Below are 17,242 nucleotides of genomic sequence, written 5' to 3' on the forward strand. Positions count from 1 at the left end.
TATTATCACCTAAACTGATCCTGCTATTTGAAAGGGTGACTTGCAATACCATCTTGCAGAGCAGAAGATGAAACCAGACCCCTTCTAGGCTTTATACTTAGCAGAAAAGATTCAGAAATGACATGGATTAGGAAGTTCCCTAGAAAAAGATTGGAGTTTGAGCTTTATCTTCCTTAAATAGTTCCTGATGGCGTTCAAGAAAGCTGTTCTGACACTCTGGGTTTTCAAACCACTGCTGAGAGCCAGGGGACAGGTTCCTCCAAGGCACTGAACTTGCACAGCTCAGTAAAATGCAAAGGGCAGCTAAAACTGAACTCCAAACGGCATCTTGAACATCGATGCACCGCATCCAAAACAATGCGCCTGGCACCGACCCACCGCATCTGTCGCACCGACCTTCTCCCTCACGTCCCCTTGTCAGCAGTTCAGTTTTCCCAGCCGGTGAGATGGAAATGAGCCTGTCTTCGACTGATGGGAACTCGACGGAAACTCACCAGCAGATGATCAAAGTTTAGAGTTCAGTTGAAAGGCCTTAAAACTTGTCGCAGGGAGGTTCGGGGCCCTTCGTGCCCTGTCGATGGAATTTCATTAGCTTGTAACTGTGACAGGTTATAATCAACCTGTCCAATTTTAATCTCTTCAGCAGCTATGCTGCAGATTTTTTTTTTCAATAATTTGCTTTATTTGAATTGTGAATGTGCCCTGCTGAAAGAGAAGCCCCCCTAACACCTTTACTTCAAGCAGCCAGAGAAACTTTCCCCGCAGTTGGCCAGCAAGTGACGTGTTGAAATGTTGGTGCAGAAGAGATAGAAGTTAAGGGAAGGTGGCTCACCAGAAAGGGTTAATTATTCCTTGGTGGACTACCTACCAGAAAATCGCATTAAACAGTTAGGCTATTTAATATCCCGCAGGAGTTACAAAATGCAATTTTGCTTTAGCCCCAATACAAAATTTGTCACTCTAGATGCTAGAAAAGTGTTGGCCGTGCTTGGCAAGAAGGACCCTGCCCCAGGAGAGCTTCCCGCTGGGGAACAAACCCCTGCAGAGAACGTAGGAACTCCACCCAGCCATGGGGGGTGTTTCAGGCACCTCACTGGGGCCACTGGGCAAAGGGACAGGAAACCTCGGGCACCCCAATTTCATGAATGAGGCAACACATTTTGGTTAAAAATAGCCTTAGAACTAATTAGAATTTCTTTCTCTCCTCCATATGACTATATGGGGAGACTATGCTTTGGGAAGACTTTTTAGACCATGCTTGCGGCTCCTTCCTCTGTGGCCATCCTACAAGCAGATATTTTTAAGCAGCCATGTGAGTCTAGGTCTAAGTATTGCATGACTTTTCCTCCCTGGAAAGAAAAGATGACAAATCCAGCAGTGCTTTGGTGCAACGTGTCCCCACTTGAGCTCAGCCCCCTGCTCACTAAGGTGAGAGCAGAGCTGCTGGGGGACGAGGACAGTGACCAAGCCCCAGATGCCCATGACCGCTGCATGAGTTCTCTTGGTGCCAGTTGCTCATAAATCCCCTCGGTGTCCCGGCGAGAAGTGTCAGCTCTTCAGGACGCGGCTTTGCAAGCGATGATCTGGAACTGTCCATCATCATTAGAATGCTTTGCTTCCAAAACCCAGCCTGACGGAAGCGTTTTGTTCTGGAGGCGAGGAGATGATCTGAGAGGACATCTCCTCGGGGCTCACCGCGGCTGTTCCCGTCCCTGGCGTGGCGCGGCTGGATTGCGCTCTATGCAAATGGAAGTGAATAATTCAACATTTCCCCCTTTTTGGAAGACATTTGCTGGCTGCGGGAGGTGGAGGCACGCGGGATGTGTCAGGACACTGCTTCAAATGGCAGCAAGAGCAGAGGAAACCAGCACGACCCTACAGTTTTTATACCAGTATAATTACCTCTTCTGGGCACGCAGGATATTTTTAGCTTGCTTGCCTGAGGAAATTAAGCTCATATGATCATGTAATGAATGCGTGTGCATTTCTGCATGTTTATTTTGACCTTAATAATTTTTGAACCCATTGGCGCTTTCAAGCAGATTTGATGGGGGAGGAAAGTAGTCTCGGATACAATTAAGTTTTTATACATACTGTGAAAACTGGCCAGGTAGAGGAGAGTGAGCCTGTAAATGCTCCAACTCAGCATTTCTTGTCTGAACAACAGGCTGCAGTGTGGGTTTCTGCCTTACCAGCCATCAAAGACTCCACACCAGGGGAGAGGATTTCGAAAAATCCATTCGAACTGCAGGAAAAGATGTGATCGGAGCCTGCAATCAAGCATGAAATGCAGATCTTAGGGAAAGCAGGCTTTGTTATTTCTGGTGCTGATGGGACTGCACCTTAACTGCTTATTAGTTGTACCAGCACAAAGGCAAGTGTGGATTTGGTTAGAAGGTAGAAAGTCGGTGCTCAGCAGCACAGCATGCTCCTCTTCCCCTAATAAGTGCATTTTTGTCAACGAGGCTGCTTTCTGCACTCAGGGAGTTAATGCTGCTCCACTTTGGGGCATAAATATGGCTTAAAGGCCCTGAGTGCCTCACGTGGAGACTTCAGCTGGGGCAAACCACAGCGGCCGTCAGATTTGGTTCTCTGCAGTACTCGCAGTGACACAGATGAGGAACGGAGAAGGGACTTGTTGTGGAAAAACTCTGCAAATCCTCTGTGCTGCTCTTCCTCAGATACTGCAATGGAGCCAGGCTGCTGCCTCCAGCGTGGGTTATGGACTGGGGGTGCTCAGCTTCTGGGAGCTTTCCAGCACAACACCTCCCCAAATTAGCTCAGGACCAAACCCCACGGCCACCAGGCTTCTCCCCCAGGTTTGTCTCAAGAGGCATATCCATGATAAGTAACGTGTTCTTCAAACATGCATGGGAGCACTCTTATAATTAATGCAGTCTTAATTCCATCCAGCATAATTCATATCAGAGTTTAATACAGTTTTGCAAATCCTTCGGAAATTCTGACTTTTGCTTAATTCATATTAATTTACCAGAGAGCCCCTGCATGGACAAGCCTTCAGAGAAGCCTGGCAGCAGCTGAGGTTTGGCAAGTTTTACTCACAGGGATAAAGTGGTTGGAGTTGGCCAAGAGGGGTTTTGTTTACCCTCTTTCATGCCACAGTGCATGCTCCTGGCTAAGTGCTGGGCAAGCAACAGTACAGCTGCATGCGATCCCTGCCAGCCTCCCCATCCTCACATCCAGTCCCCATTAAAGTGTCAGCCCCCACCTGAGATAACTGGGTTGTTTGGCTGCCCAAAACCCTCAGAGCAGCTGGGGTATGGGAAGTGATGCTGCGCTCTCAGCACGGCGAGCCAATCCGCCCGACAAAGCCACCGCGCTCCGAGGGGACAAAGCTGCCATAAAACCCAGTCTGCATCCTGCCAGAGGGGATTTCATGGAGAGATGCTGCAGGTCCCAGCCCAGAAACAATGGCATCTCCAAAGAAACAAGCCCCTGTGCAGCGCAGGGTTTCTTTTCCCAAGGCTCACCTCTCCCAGGTCTGTGAGATGATCGGTGATACCTTTACAGCTTTACGGAGTGCCTTTAATTAACAGCCCGGCAAGGCTCTGCAAGTCTGTGTTAGCACAGCACTGTGCATCCTAACAAAATAGCCCGAGAGCCCATAAACACATCTCTTCCCATCAGCTTGCCAGCTTATAGCAGCTGGAATTAAACTGATGCCAACATGATGACTCCGAGATCATTAAAGCTTTCCCGGACAAAAGGACTATATCTCAAGGGTCTACTTGCCATAAACAAGCTGGGTGAAAACAGCAGGAAATATTGAGGAATAATATCCTTGTGAACAAAGTCCTGCTCTGCTGAAATGTGCTGGAGGGAATTGGGGTAGATAGCCGAGCTCGTTCTCCATGGGGCTGTAAACCAACACAACCTGAGCTTGGGGCTGGGGCGGCGATGTTTGGAGATAGGCTCAACACCTGCAACTTTCAGTGGTTTTCGGAGAAAAAAAAAAAATCACACTCAAAAAAAAGCTTCTTCAGGTGCACATGACTCTGGAAACACCATGGCATCCTGACTTAGCTGGTGCTTATACCGAGGCAATGGTGGGAGGCCCACATGAAGTTAGTAGCAGAGGGGGAGCAGAAGCCAGGACAGTGGCTCCTCAGCATCCTAGGACCTTCCAGAGCTACCAGGTGCTCAGATCAAGGCACAAAACCCCATGGATGTGATATGCATTAGCATCATTGCTTTCCAAAGTGAAATTCAGAGTACATTTCTTCATATTGGGTCCCTGAGTGGGTGGGGATAGGACCAAGGTGCTCAGAGGTTAAGTTGCTTGGAATGAAGCTGGAAGAGAGATAAAAAATTGGAAGGAAGTCCCAGATTTCAACACCATATCCAATGTACATTTTATTTGTCACATCAAGTGTTCTGCTCCTGTTGGGTTGCTGATCCACTTTGAAATGTTGTTTGCTTTCTTCAAGAAGGCTGAATCCTAAATGACAAATGTAATCACAAAACATAATGTGAAAAAAAAATCATTTTGAAAACACAAAACAAATGTAATTTTTGGATCTTGTCCAGCATTTTCATCTGCCAAAACAGTTGAATCCATCCTGATGTGAATCCAATGAAGAGTTCCCATCACTCATGCCAGCTTTTGGGAGAGGCTTTTGGTAAGCAAATTACAGATTGATGTCTGCTGCATCTACCATGCCCTGCCTGAGAACTCCTGAAATTGGGAAAAAGTCTTTGTATTCAAAACTCAACAAATGTTGTTCTCAGTCAGCTACGGTTATGCCTGTAAGTCGGATGTGCCTGTAAGTCCCCCACGGGGATTTAGGTTTTCCTACATTGTCCTTGACTACTCCCCAACTTCAACACCTCTTTTAAGATGGAGAAATCCTCTCTCTGGAGGTGCTGTTGAACCATGCATCCCAGTAGCTGTCTATATGGCAGACTACCCAGCTTCTTCATGCCCTGAACCACTTGGGTACATGGCAGCACCACACAAGTGCTGCTATGGAGGCATTTTCCTAATGGCTTGGCTAATTCTGCAGTGCCCAGCACATGAAGGACCTTCCTGCTTCCTCCACGGCTCCAAAGAGTGAATTAAACGATACGATGAAACATATTACATTTGCATCTGGCTCAAAGGGAACATAACAGCATTAGGCAGCCCTGGTGCTCATTAAACGCCTCTGACTAGAAGGATGTAATGAACCAGTTTTATTACAATAGTAATTTCTTCCTATCACATTTGGTGGTTATATATTCATGGGGGATGCGGGGAAGGGAGGTAGATCAGTACAGACTGGTGCATTAAGATATATTGCATGTGGAAAAGTTGACACCAGAGCGTGTGGCTGACAGATAGGAGAGAGGCAAGCAGACAGCAGAATATCCCCAAGTCCATTATAACGCCATCAAACTGACCTTTACAAAATATATATGAGAACAATAAAAAGGGACCTTCCTGGCTTTGGATGCAGCAGTGGCACCGAAGGTGGTTTAATGCCCTGTGTGCTCCTCATCTCCCAGCACCTCGGTGTCCTGGCTGCACATCTGGACCTGACTGGCTGGGGGGCTGCACATCCCACGGGGTGTTCGGACATTGCAGATCTCCTGGATGCTGCAGGACCATGTGGGAAGAGCCAGCAGCATGGCACCCATCCTGCCAGGAGCTGTGGCACGGAGTGCTGCAGGCATGGGATGCTGCAAGCACAGATGGAGGCACTCACGGCTCTCCCCTCCAAGTCCCAGATGTAACCAAGGTAAGTTTTCTAAATTTGTACAAAGAGAAAATCCATGATTAATAGCAGCTTTAATAAATGGCTAATCAATTTATATAGGTTGCTATAGAGTCCAATTAATCAAAACCAGGTTGCTTATAACCATGGCTTATAGCCATCTTATAATACCTTCCACTGATGTGCTTATAATAATCTGTAACATCCGCTACTGCTGTCGGTAACTCATTTAAAACACCCGTTAGTATTTTTGTAACCTGCTAAAAGCACAGGGTGAGTAAATATTCTTCAATACCTGTAAGCCACGTGACCTTTCATGGTTGCAAATTTGGGGCCAAATCAATGACCATCAGAGGCGAGGAAGGACTGCTGTGGCCTGCAAAAGGATCTGGAAACATGCTATAATCACAGGAAAGGTGACACTGAGACAGACTCAAGTCCTTTCTTGTCTGAGAGGCCAGAAGAGGATGCCTGCGAGGAAGGGCATTGGAAAGAGGGCAGCCAGATCGCCCTGCTCCATCTCTCCACCTTGCAGCAATTACAGGGCTGGCTTTTGCAGGGAGCTGAAGGTTGTATTCAGGTCCTCGAGGCCAACAGTTGTGGGTGCATTTATCCCTCGTGAAGGTGCCTTACCCCTGCTTTTGCAGGATTGCAGAGTGGTTGAGCCTGGAGCCCGGCTGCTCCAGCCCCCACTCAAGCAGAGCCACCTTGCTTTAGGTAATTAAAGCGTCACCCTTTCATCTAGTTTGCCTCTGACCCTGCAGCAATACATTCCATTTTGTAATCACAGAGCACGGGAAAAGCACAATTAAGTTAACATTTATCCGACTAGACACATACAGACACACGGAAATGTCTTTCTCAGAACCCAGATTTGGCCACGAGCGCTGGGAGCAGTGGCATTTTGCAGCCCAGCCACTGCAGCTGGGTGCAGCTGCCCCTGGAAAGCCTGGGGCTGTGTGCCCAGCCTGCCAGGACAGCCCTTTTCCAAGGAAAAAATAGGAGCTTAGCATCAAATTCAGCCCTAAGAGGACCCACACCAGAATTTCTGCTCTTCTCCAGCACCTCTGTTTTCAAAGCCCTCATGAATAATGAGAAATTAAAAAACCTGTGAGCCTGGGTGTTTTAAGATCCCACAGCCAGTAGGTTTTGCTTTTTTGCTATTCCAACATATATATATATTTTTTTTCTTTCTGATTTGACTCATGCAACTCTTTGGAAGAAGCCCCATCTGCTAAATATAGCCTGGAACCTGTAGCTGCCTGGAAAGAGGAGTGTGGTGATTTCTGAAAAACTCAAGCCTATAAAAGCTGACACACAGCCCCTCACACTCTGTAAAAACCATCTCCTGGTGGATTTATTAGTCTTAAGCAACAGCAGTTGGTCTGAAAAGAAAATGTATTTAACCTTTCTTTTTAATTGTCGCACTGTTAACCTGTCAGTTCTACACGGGGCTGTTAATAATTCCGCTTTAAACGTCTCAAAAGGAACTTTCATGTTTAAATATTAAACATTAAAACTTGGGTACAGTTAGAAAAGAATTGATACAGCACTTTTGGTAGTAATGTGGCTCAATCCAAAGTCTGCTGGAGTGCCTGGGAATTGTCACGCTGAATTAAACAGGCCCAGACATGGGGTAGGCTGCAAATCCAGATCCTGGGGGCAAACCCTGGGAGCTTTAAGCAGGGTGAATAATAGGGGCTTAGCCTCAGAAAGGATCAAGTTGTACCTTTAGAGCTGGCCTTCATCTGCACCTTAAGGTAAGATGCTCATTGAGGGGGAGAGAATTAATTAATTGGGCTCAGCTAACGAAGTTTTAACTATCTGCAGCAAAGTAGAAGTGAAAGCACAAAGTAACAGGGCTCTAAAGGAGGTTTTAGCTTGGAATCAGCTCCAAGTTTCTTCACAGCCATGTGTCATGCATTAAAGGCCATATTGTTTTTGTCTTCACTCTGATTTTAATTTTTTTTTTTTCTTTCAAGTATGTTTTGAGATCTACCATGACTCATTCCAGCTTGTTTTCGCGTCAGCGGGCAGTGCCAGCATGGGTAGGAGGGGACAGGAACCTTCACAGCCTGCTTCGAGAAGGGTGATGGAGCAGCCGTACAGGATCCACCAAACCTCTCGGATGGCCACAGGCACAGAGGTGCTGCCTGCAACACCCCAGCAATGCCCTACAGCCTGGTGGGTCAGACCTTAGGCATAAATCCCTCCATAGGCTCAAATTGCAGCCAAGGAGAGGATTTAGGCTCCTACTGGGTCACTGCCAGAGCTGCCTGTGTCCAGAGCTTCCCCCTCGCTGACACTGGGGGCTGAGGCTTTCGAGGTCTCCTTGTGGGCAGTCCCCCCTTAGAAGGATTAAGCATTAACAGGGCGGGAGAGATGGAGCGTGTAACTTGGGCACCGGCTGGGAAAACAGGGTTACGGCTCCTTAAACCCAGGCGTATCACATGTCATTCGCTCTCTTTTCTTTTTGCAGGCAGGGGTGGAAAGGTTAATGAGCTCACCCAGGGCTGTGATGAGCTTTGTTGGCAAGAGGAGAGCCTCCAAAAGCCTGGGGTGAGTGCTCCGATGCAGGGTGGTCCCTCGGCCCCTCTTGACCCAGCGGTGAAGAGCCCGCAGGAGCTCAGGCTTGTCCCTCTGTCCTCTGCTGCATAGCTTGGGTCTGGCTCTAACAGCAAAATGATGGCTGCAATCCTGTGCCCTGAAAAACCAAAGGGATTTTCCAGGACTGGGAAACTCCCTGGGACAGTAGTAATGGCAGGGACAGAGCTTTTCAGCGAGATGCGCATAGCAGGAACCAGCCATGCAGGGAAGGCAGGTCTGCAGTGTTGTTGCTGCACCACGGGGAGGTGTGACATGTGGGCGTAGCCTTAATTCACCCCGTTTCCACCCCGATGTGCTGCGAGCTGGGAACAGCAGGGAGCTGGGTGCGTGGTGTCTGCGTGGTGAAGGGGCACGGCGAGGTGTTACAAACGCCGCCTTCCCTTCCCTTCTCTTCCCTGCTGGCTGCCTGCTCTAAGGGCTTTAAGAAGCAGGGTCGATGCAAGCCCCCGGTTCTGATTCCCACCGCGGTGCTGCTGGTGCTTACGTGCATTTGGGCAGAGACCTTGCTTCATCCCTCCACCCTACTGCAGCTTTTTTGCTTGCTGTAGCCAGCTTGTGAGCATCTTTGCACTTGCAGAGCTGCCTTCACACCCCAGTCTTGAGCTGCTGGTCCAGTTTATGCTTTACTGTTGCAAGCAGGGGTTGGAGAAGTCCATGGTGGCTGTGTGATGGCTCTGCCTTGGTGGCATCTCCCTGCTTCCCTTGGCAATAAGGGGACAGCTGCTGCCTCAGTGCCCTCTGCCAGGTGAGCCCTACTGAGACCAGGGACAAATTCCCTGAGACTCCCTGAGTCTGGCCAGGACATCGTGGACCACTTGTACAGGTGGGAGAAGGCTGATAGCCACATCCATTTCACGTATTGGTCCTTTCAGTTGTGATGCTTTCAGCAACCTGGGACGCCGTGGGGCAAATTCAGTGGTGCTGGCTAAGTTGGCATAATTCAGAGCCTCTCGGCTTCACTAAGGCTCCCTGGGCACTCTGTACACCCTGCCTGCTGATGCATAAAGCAACCTAAATAAGTGTAATTTATGCACCAAGGAAAAAGGTGCTACTTAAAAGACCTCCCAGCCTGAAATAACCTCTAAGTGAGGATAGGGAGAGTGAGGGGAGCCTTGGCTTAATGCCCCATAGAGCAGCATCTCCAAATTTGGCCCTGGGCCTCAAAGCTTTTAAAAAGAGAGAACAATTTCAGTTTGTAGGAGGTCATATGTGGTCTTGTGCACCTCTCCCCTACTTTGTTTGAGAGTCCTGGCCCAAGCAAGGCACATCTGAGCAAGCTCAGGAGCGAAGCTCTTGGGGAAGCAGCGCTGGCTGTCAGTGCTGAAGAAGCTGAATTTCCACCTGAATTCCCATCCTGTGTCTTTGCACCTCTGCAAAGCAGAGACAAAACAAGGCCCTTCCACTTGCTAACTGCTCCACACAAATGCACGTGCCCAGCGATGAAGCAGCAGCCCCTTCTGGCTGTTGAGCACACCCCAGCTCCCTGTCTTTTTCTCACTTTGACGCTCCCTTCATGAGCAGGACAGGCTGTTTTCCAACCAGGCAGCTCCTGCTGGATCAGAAACATGTGGTTTTATTGCCATCAATACTTTGCAGTGACCTGAATATTTCCAAACTTGTGTCATCCTGCCCGGCGCACACTTAGTGCTTAATTGTCGCTGGAGGCACTGCTAATATCGACACTCCGTGACCTGTCTGCAACCCAGGCCAGTCAATACGGCCGTGATGAACGGCTGGTATGGGAAGTGCCATTGCTGATGCCTGGCTGATAACATTATGTGCCTGTGACATGCGAATCAACCGCAGGGTAAGTGAGCTGAGTTAGAATATAATGAATAAATATCCCCGGGTTTGAGGAGGGGATACTGTCAAAGGCTTTCTAAAAATAGCTGGTAATTGGCTTTGTATTAGGCTTATTATTGCCTCTGATGGTCTCTCAGAAGTTTTGAAACTGCAGATTCCTCCCTCAGCACGTCCCTGTGCTCCAGAGCCATGCCCTCAAGGCACAGCACTGAGTCTCGTGGCTGCAGAAGCCCAGCAGAGGATAGCTGTATAGCTGTTAGCACTGGGCAATTCCCCACTCTGGGCAAGGTGCAAAAAAAAAACTCCTTAAAAAGGTCTCTGGAAGTGCTGTCCCCTAGTGTTTGGGCACTTGCTTGGTTCATCTCTGAAACAAACCTGGCTTTCTGTGCATGGAACAGATTTCAGTACAGGAGCAGCACTGCCCTGTTCCCTCCAGAGCAGGTTCTTTGGCTCCTGCACCTCCTGGAGAGGGGCTGCTCCTCACACCCCTTAGAGGTGCTGGGCATCTACGAGTGCACATGGTCCTTCCAAGATCATCCCATGAACAGGTCACTGCCTGTAAAATAATGCGTTGCTATTAACTGTCTAAGGGCAGTTTGCTGGGGCAAATCTCTGATGCCCGTTTACTGCTGTGGTAAAGGGGGAGAGGGGACAGCATCCCTTGCATCCCTGTCTGCCACCACAGCCATCCCTCTGCCTGCTGCATCGCTGCTGTGGTGCAAATGAGCATACGTGCTTACATCTGCACAAGGCTAACAGCCTGTTCTCATCTGGTGTCACCTCTTTGGCAGCCCCTCACAGGCTGATGGCACTGTCAGAGCTGATGCTGCTCCCCAGGAAGGTTTCAGCCATCCCATCCTGTTCAGTGGGTGAGCTCTGCTCTGCACAGACCCTTGGTGGACACAGCTCGGTGGGATTTGCCAGCTGCAGGCTGCAGATAGCAATCACAACCCTGTGGCTGAGTAGGGATGCTGTGAGGATGCTGCTAGGCAGTCACACTCAGATTTTTGTGTAGCCCCACAGAAAGACCAAGTCCTACCCTGTGCTTTCATGCAGAAGCTGTTTTTTTCTTTCTTTTTTTTTTTTTTCCCCTTAGATTTGCTGTCATCTTCAGGATGTGCAGAGCTGAAGGGGGACTTGTAATGTAGTCTTCAGGGCCAGAGAAACCACATGAGCAGAGGCAGGAGGACCTCACAACAGCACACTTGGATCTGGGATAAAATCCCACCGGGAAGTTTCCAGCCTGTGCCAGGCTCCAGCAGAATCCCCTATGCATTCAGCCTCTTTAAGGTAAGTTGCATCTAAAAGACCCTTTATATAGCACAAGCCCTTAAGTTATCCACAGGCAGTATCCGAAAGGCATAAAATACATCAGAAATCACACCCAAAAGTGTAACAGAGTGCTTGCTGTCTGTGGAAGAGGCTGGATGGGTGCAGCTTCTTGGACAGTGCTGGGCACACCAGCATCCCGGGCTGGTTTGCAGCAGCAACGAGTTGTGGAGAAGCTCCCACAAACCAGCTTGGACCTTCTGGATGCCCCAGGCTGAGCAGCCTTTTCCAGCTCAGCCCAAAGCACAAAGGCAGCCACGTCCCCGCCTCACCCCACCTGAAGCCACGCCGCTGTCTTCTGCTCTGTGATCAAACTCCCGCTGCCTTTGATGGGATTTAGATGAGGTGTTTTTTCTGCCACCTCCTGCATGAAAGCACACACGTATCTTTAAGCACATGTGGAGGAAAGCCTTGAGCGCTACAATTCACCCAAATCATCATGATTCCTTTTATTTTTACATTAAATGTTTTTGCTTTATGAAAGGAATAAAAGAACTATAACAACCACAACGAAATAAGAAAGTGAATGCCCAGAGGTAACTACAATATAAAATCATATTCATCATATCATAATATTTTACATTTGCTTGTTTTATGTGGATTAAAAACCCCTCAACACACAGTCTAGCAGCAGCAAGGAAAGCAGCAGGAGAGGAAGGGCAATGAGGGAAAAGCAAGGTGCAGGCCCAGAGGACTGGGACAGCAAGAAAATGTCTCTGGCTCAAACAAGCCAGAATTGAATGGAACTCAAAGTTTTGCACAAAATGGGTGGACCTACCTGCCCTTGGCCCCCTCCTTGGCCATGGCCACTTGTACAAATGTGCCTGCTCTACTTGCAACCAGCCACTTCATAGCATGAGCAATGTGGCCACGGCAGCAGGGCACGAGCTAAAGGCAGCGTCCCCCTCCAGTGCCGCCCTCCTGCAAGGCTGCCGACACCAGGTTGGGCGGCTGTTGAATTAAGGGGGAGAGAGTGGAACAAATGGCATGGGATGCAGGGCATTCTTCATCTCCTGAAAGGCATCAGACCAAGATTAAATGCCTTCCTAGAAACTGTCTTTTAATAATGTGTGCTGGACGAGGTGCAGCAGTGGTGAGCCTTGCATTAAGTAGCCTCTTACGCAGGGGCTGGAGGAGATGCTTGGGTGGACTGAGCATCTCGGGTTGCAGCAGCTTTTATTTACCTGCCCCCTGATGCCTGGGGGGCAGCAGGGAAGCAGGTGTGGACACTCTCCATTGCCTGAGTGGGAAGTTTGGGTGCTCTGAGACAAAAATAAGCTGAAAAAAAGCTGAAAAATATCATCCAAATTCCTTCTGTTTGCCATTCAGCCCATATTTGGCTGGTAGAAGTTTGGCAATTTCCTTGGTAGTACCATCCCCATGTGTTGGCACAGGGGTTTGTCAGCCAAACGCCGAGCGCTGGGGCTCATCAGTGAAAACCAGCATTTGCTGGCTTCCCAGCAGCTCCCAAGGTGTCTTCTTCGAAAAGAACTGCTAAAATCCTAACTTCTTGTTTTTGAGCACCAGGGCATGTTTGCTTCTGAAAGGTCCTCACTGTCCTCGGCGTGGCAGCCGCGGAGGCAGGTTTGGTGTTTGGAGGACAGCACAGTCACTTCGAGTTCAAGAAAGCAACTCCCACCGACTGCAGGTCGCGTGTCTTCTGCATAAAATCCAACCTGACATTTGCTACCCTTCTTACAATGCTTTTAAATTTATTTCCAGATGCTTCCAAAGAACGTTTTGAATTATCCATATGCCATTTGTCACACGTGGCACACAGGCAGCGCACTGTCTTTGTGTTGTGTAGGGCAGGTCAGAACAATGCTTTGTGGGGTTTGTTTGTCTGAAATGAGTCTGGGTGGCAAAAATATATATATATATATATATATATATATATACATAAAAATCTGCTGCATGTTGATACCATTGTGCAACGTCTATAGCCAGAGCTTTTGCGATGACAGTTTGCAAACATGGTGCTAACATTAATTAATCATTAGATCCTTCCTGCTCTGCAAGCATGCATGTAAAACTGCAACATGAACTGCAAGCTGAAATGGGATAAATGATCTTCCAGTCCCCCAGTGAGGTCTCAACAAAATTAAACGCCCACATCTGACCGTGCAGGATGTGGTGGGCTGCTCTTCTCCCTCCCCCCCACATTTCACACATTTCAGAGAGAATAACAACACTTTGTTGCTCTTGGCCTTGCCCTTGCCCTTCTGTACTTTTATTTCTTTCTTTTCCACTGCACTATTAGGATGAATTCCCAGCTCTGCAGATATAACAAACTGTGAAACTCCTCGTGGACCCAAACTCTCTCCCGAGTAATTAAGAGAAGACACTTTCCATCGCCAGCTACATCTCTTTTGTGTCTTACCAAACTGCTGGGACAAGAATTTCTTGTTTTCCATTGTCCTGGATTCAGCTGAGAGAGAGTTAATTTTCTTCATAGTCACTGGTGTGCTGCTGTATTTTGGATTTAGGAGAAAAATAATGCTGATAACACACTGATGCTGCAGTTGTTGCAGAGCAGTGCTTACACTAAGCCAAGCACCTTTCAGCTTTTCATACCTCCCTGCCAGCAAGGAAGCTGTGAGGGGACAGAACCAGGACAGCTGACCCCAAATGCCACAGGGATGTCCCATGCCATGTGGCATCATGTGGGACAATAAAACTGGGGAGTTGGCTGGGGATGGAGGTGGTTTCTGCTCAGGGTCTGGCTGGGCATCATTCGACAGGTGGTGAGCAATTACATTGTGCATCGTTTGCTTTATTATTATTATTATTATTATTATTATTATTATTATTATTATTATTATTATTATTATTATTATTATTATTATTATTATTATTATTAATTATTATTATTATTACTATGTTTCCTTTATTCTTTTTCCTATTAAACTGTCTTTATCTCATTGCACCAGTGTTACCCTTTTCTGATTCTCTCCCCCATCCCACTGTGGGGGCAGCGAGCGGACGGTGCTTGGAGCTTCGCTGCCTGCTGAAACCACAACATCCACTTGGAGCACGTAATGACCTGGTGCTGGTCCTGGAGCCTTTCTGTGCCCCATATCTGCTGGATGATTGCAGCAGGGGTGCCACGTGCATGGTGGCTGGACTTAGGCTTTGCAGCTCCCCAGGGGCACCTCGCTAGCAGATTTATTTAATCTCTCCCTACAGTCCCTGGTCCCTGTCTGAGACACCACAAGGCCACCTTCGCGTCTCTAAATTCAGATCTCTCTACCTGTTTGCTTTGTGTAGCTCCACGTTCCTCTACAAAATGAGCCCAGCATTTTCCCAAACCCTCCTGCTCCTGATCAAATTACTGCAGCCCTGGCCCTCACGTGCTGGTCCTGTTTCACGCTCATTGCTCGGGGGCTTGGCTGCAGTGACTTCACTGATGACATATTTAGCACAGCTCTGTTTCCCTTTTCTGTCACAAAACTATGAAGATAAGGTTTCATTACGCGTGTGTTCACAATGCAATGAAACATTTACCTAAAACAAGCAGGGTGTTCAGAGGGAACGGCCCTGACAAAAAGCACAAATGAGCTCTGCTCGGTTTGCTGCCTCCTTTAACTCACTGGTACCTGGCAGCACAGAGCTCACTCCCTTGCGCTTTCTTAGGGGAATCAATCTGGCAATTAGACCATTCTTAAGGACAGAAAGGAAATGACATGTTGTGGATGAAAAGGCGGATATTTGGATTTGAGATCTGGCTCTAGCTCTGTGCTCAAGACGAATGAAAACATCTCCATGAGCATCCCTCTGTGGACACGCTGATGGGCACCCTATCCGCTGGGGATTTTGGCTTCTCCCCTGCTTTACAAACCTGCAGCAGGGTTTTGTGAAGCTATTTTAAACAGGCTAATTGCTTCTGGTGCTCTCCACCCTGTGAAAACAAGTGTGTTTAAGCTGCCAAGCCTTCTGGGTCACGTCTGTGTCTCCTAAGTGCTGGAGAGCGTCAGGGAATGCAGTTTTTCACCCGTGCTGCCCTGGCATCTCCCTGCTGACCGCTTCGCTCTGAATTCCAGCTGCCCTTGTCCTCTTGCCCAGCTGGGACCTCACTGAGCCACCGAGGGCCAATTTGCAAAAAGACAACTCAGCATCTCCACGCAGGTTTGCCTTGCTCAGAGTCACGGTGGTAGAAGGGCACCGTGTCCTTGCTCAGGGCAAAGCAGGGGACATCGGACTTTATCTGTCCCTGTCTGCCTGGTGCGTGACAGGGAGTTGCAGGGCTGAGCTTTGTGGGTCTCCAAGGCCCTAAGCAGTACTTTTCCCTGAGCATCCCCTTGTCCCTGAGGGCACCTTTTGGCAGATTTTGTGCCTTGTGCATCACGTAGGGTCCCACGTGGGACTGCTAAGTGCTGGCTCAAAAGGAAAGCCCATACAGAGCAATTCTGAGATGGAGGTGGGGAAAAAAAATCACTCTTCCTGACTTCAAACTGCTCTTTTCTATCCAAATGTGCCCAAACTCTTCCCAAAGCAAACTGACCAAGACAGACATACACACAACTTCCTTACCCTCCTCCAGCATGGCCAGCCCATCACTGACTGACTGCTGCTTTGCCAATTCAACACCCCAGCCACTACAAAGGGTTTCAGCCTTTTATCTTTTTAGGTCCAGTCCGTATTTTACTGCCCCTTTCCTGCCATCCAGCTGTGATCCACAGGAGCTCGAGGTGGGTCAGGGAGCGGCAAACCCACTGGTGTTTTAATCACGCCACGATTCGCCTGCCTGCTGCTCCTGTGGCAGAGTGGGCACGGCCACTGGGGGAGAGCAACAAAGAGCAAATAAAGGAGACAAAATGATATGCGGTAATTAAGTTATTCTTCATCTGGGAGATTGCTGCCGAGGACAAGATTGGTACAATGAGCCCGAGGCGCTTCTCCCTTCACTCCTCTCCGTCTCGGTGCCTGTGACATGGAAGATGAATATGCAGCATTTTCTATTTGTGCTACTAAAACGCCCATTAAATGCCAGCAGGGAAAAACGATACATAAATACCAGAATTCTGCTACCCTCTGTGCCTGAGAGAGAGACAGAGAGAGAGAGGGCATGCATCCTCCTTCGTCTGGAGGAGAGAGCTGCTTGTGGATGGGGAAGGGGCTGACGGGGTCTGGTGGTGGGCAGTGAGGTCCTGTGCTTTGCCAAAAGACAAGGAGGTGCCAGCTGGATTTTTATTCTGCAAACCTGGTAACTTAGTCACTTATCACATTTCTGAATGGCATTTTCCAATCAGGAGGTGATGGTAAAGGATTTACCTTTACTTTTAATACCCTCCTGCCTGGTAAAGGATTTACTTTTATTTTTAATGCCCTCCTGCCCCGTGATCTCTTTCAAGAGCAGATGTAAATGTTACAGGTCTCGATAGCCTGAGCTCAGGTAGCCTTTAGCTGGAGAGCAGCAAAATGTGTGTGTCTTTCTGTGCTTACATCACTGCAAAAGGCTCCCCGTGATGGATGGGATCATGTGGATGTTGTGGTCCCCCAGGTGGGACAAGCGAACGTCTCCTCCGGCTGCCATCGAGGAGGGGCTGCCCCTGGTGCTGGCACAGCTCTGCTCCCGAGCCAGAATCCCAGGTGGCTGCTGGGGAAAAGAGCAAACAAATCCATAAACAAACAAATACATAAAAGCCTGGGGTTGCTCAGTGCTTTGAAGTGGGGCCAGGACAAGCAGCTCTCACCTAGATAACACGAGACAGATCCTCACAGGGTCGGCAATGTCCCAGGAACCCCCCAGCCCTTCGTGCACCCCGTTGGGTGCACAGCCTGGGCTGCCA

At 48.7% G+C, this 17,242-nt stretch overlaps 1 long non-coding RNA gene across 7 annotated transcripts; it reads left to right on the plus strand.

The window, feature by feature from the left end:
* Positions 1-7,206: 7,206 nt before the first annotated feature.
* On the plus strand, positions 7,207-13,937 carry LOC119713642 (uncharacterized). 7 transcript variants are annotated; one of them, XR_005260853.2, is made up of 5 exons: positions 7,210-7,474; positions 7,697-7,898; positions 8,194-8,273; positions 8,961-10,128; positions 11,221-12,510. It is a non-coding gene; the product is annotated as an uncharacterized lncRNA (long non-coding RNA). The 7 variants fall into 7 exon arrangements; XR_011804793.1 differs by adding an exon at positions 13,714-13,937 and having other exon boundaries at positions 7,207-7,474; positions 7,697-10,128; positions 11,221-11,414; XR_005260851.2 differs by adding an exon at positions 12,981-13,115 and having other exon boundaries at positions 7,207-7,474; positions 7,697-10,128; positions 11,221-11,414.
* Positions 13,938-17,242: the final 3,305 nt, after the last annotated feature.

The sequence above is a fragment of the Anas platyrhynchos genome, chromosome 24 (assembly GCF_047663525.1).
Source record: "Anas platyrhynchos isolate ZD024472 breed Pekin duck chromosome 24, IASCAAS_PekinDuck_T2T, whole genome shotgun sequence".
In the NCBI taxonomy this organism is placed as follows: Eukaryota; Metazoa; Chordata; class Aves; order Anseriformes; family Anatidae; genus Anas; species Anas platyrhynchos.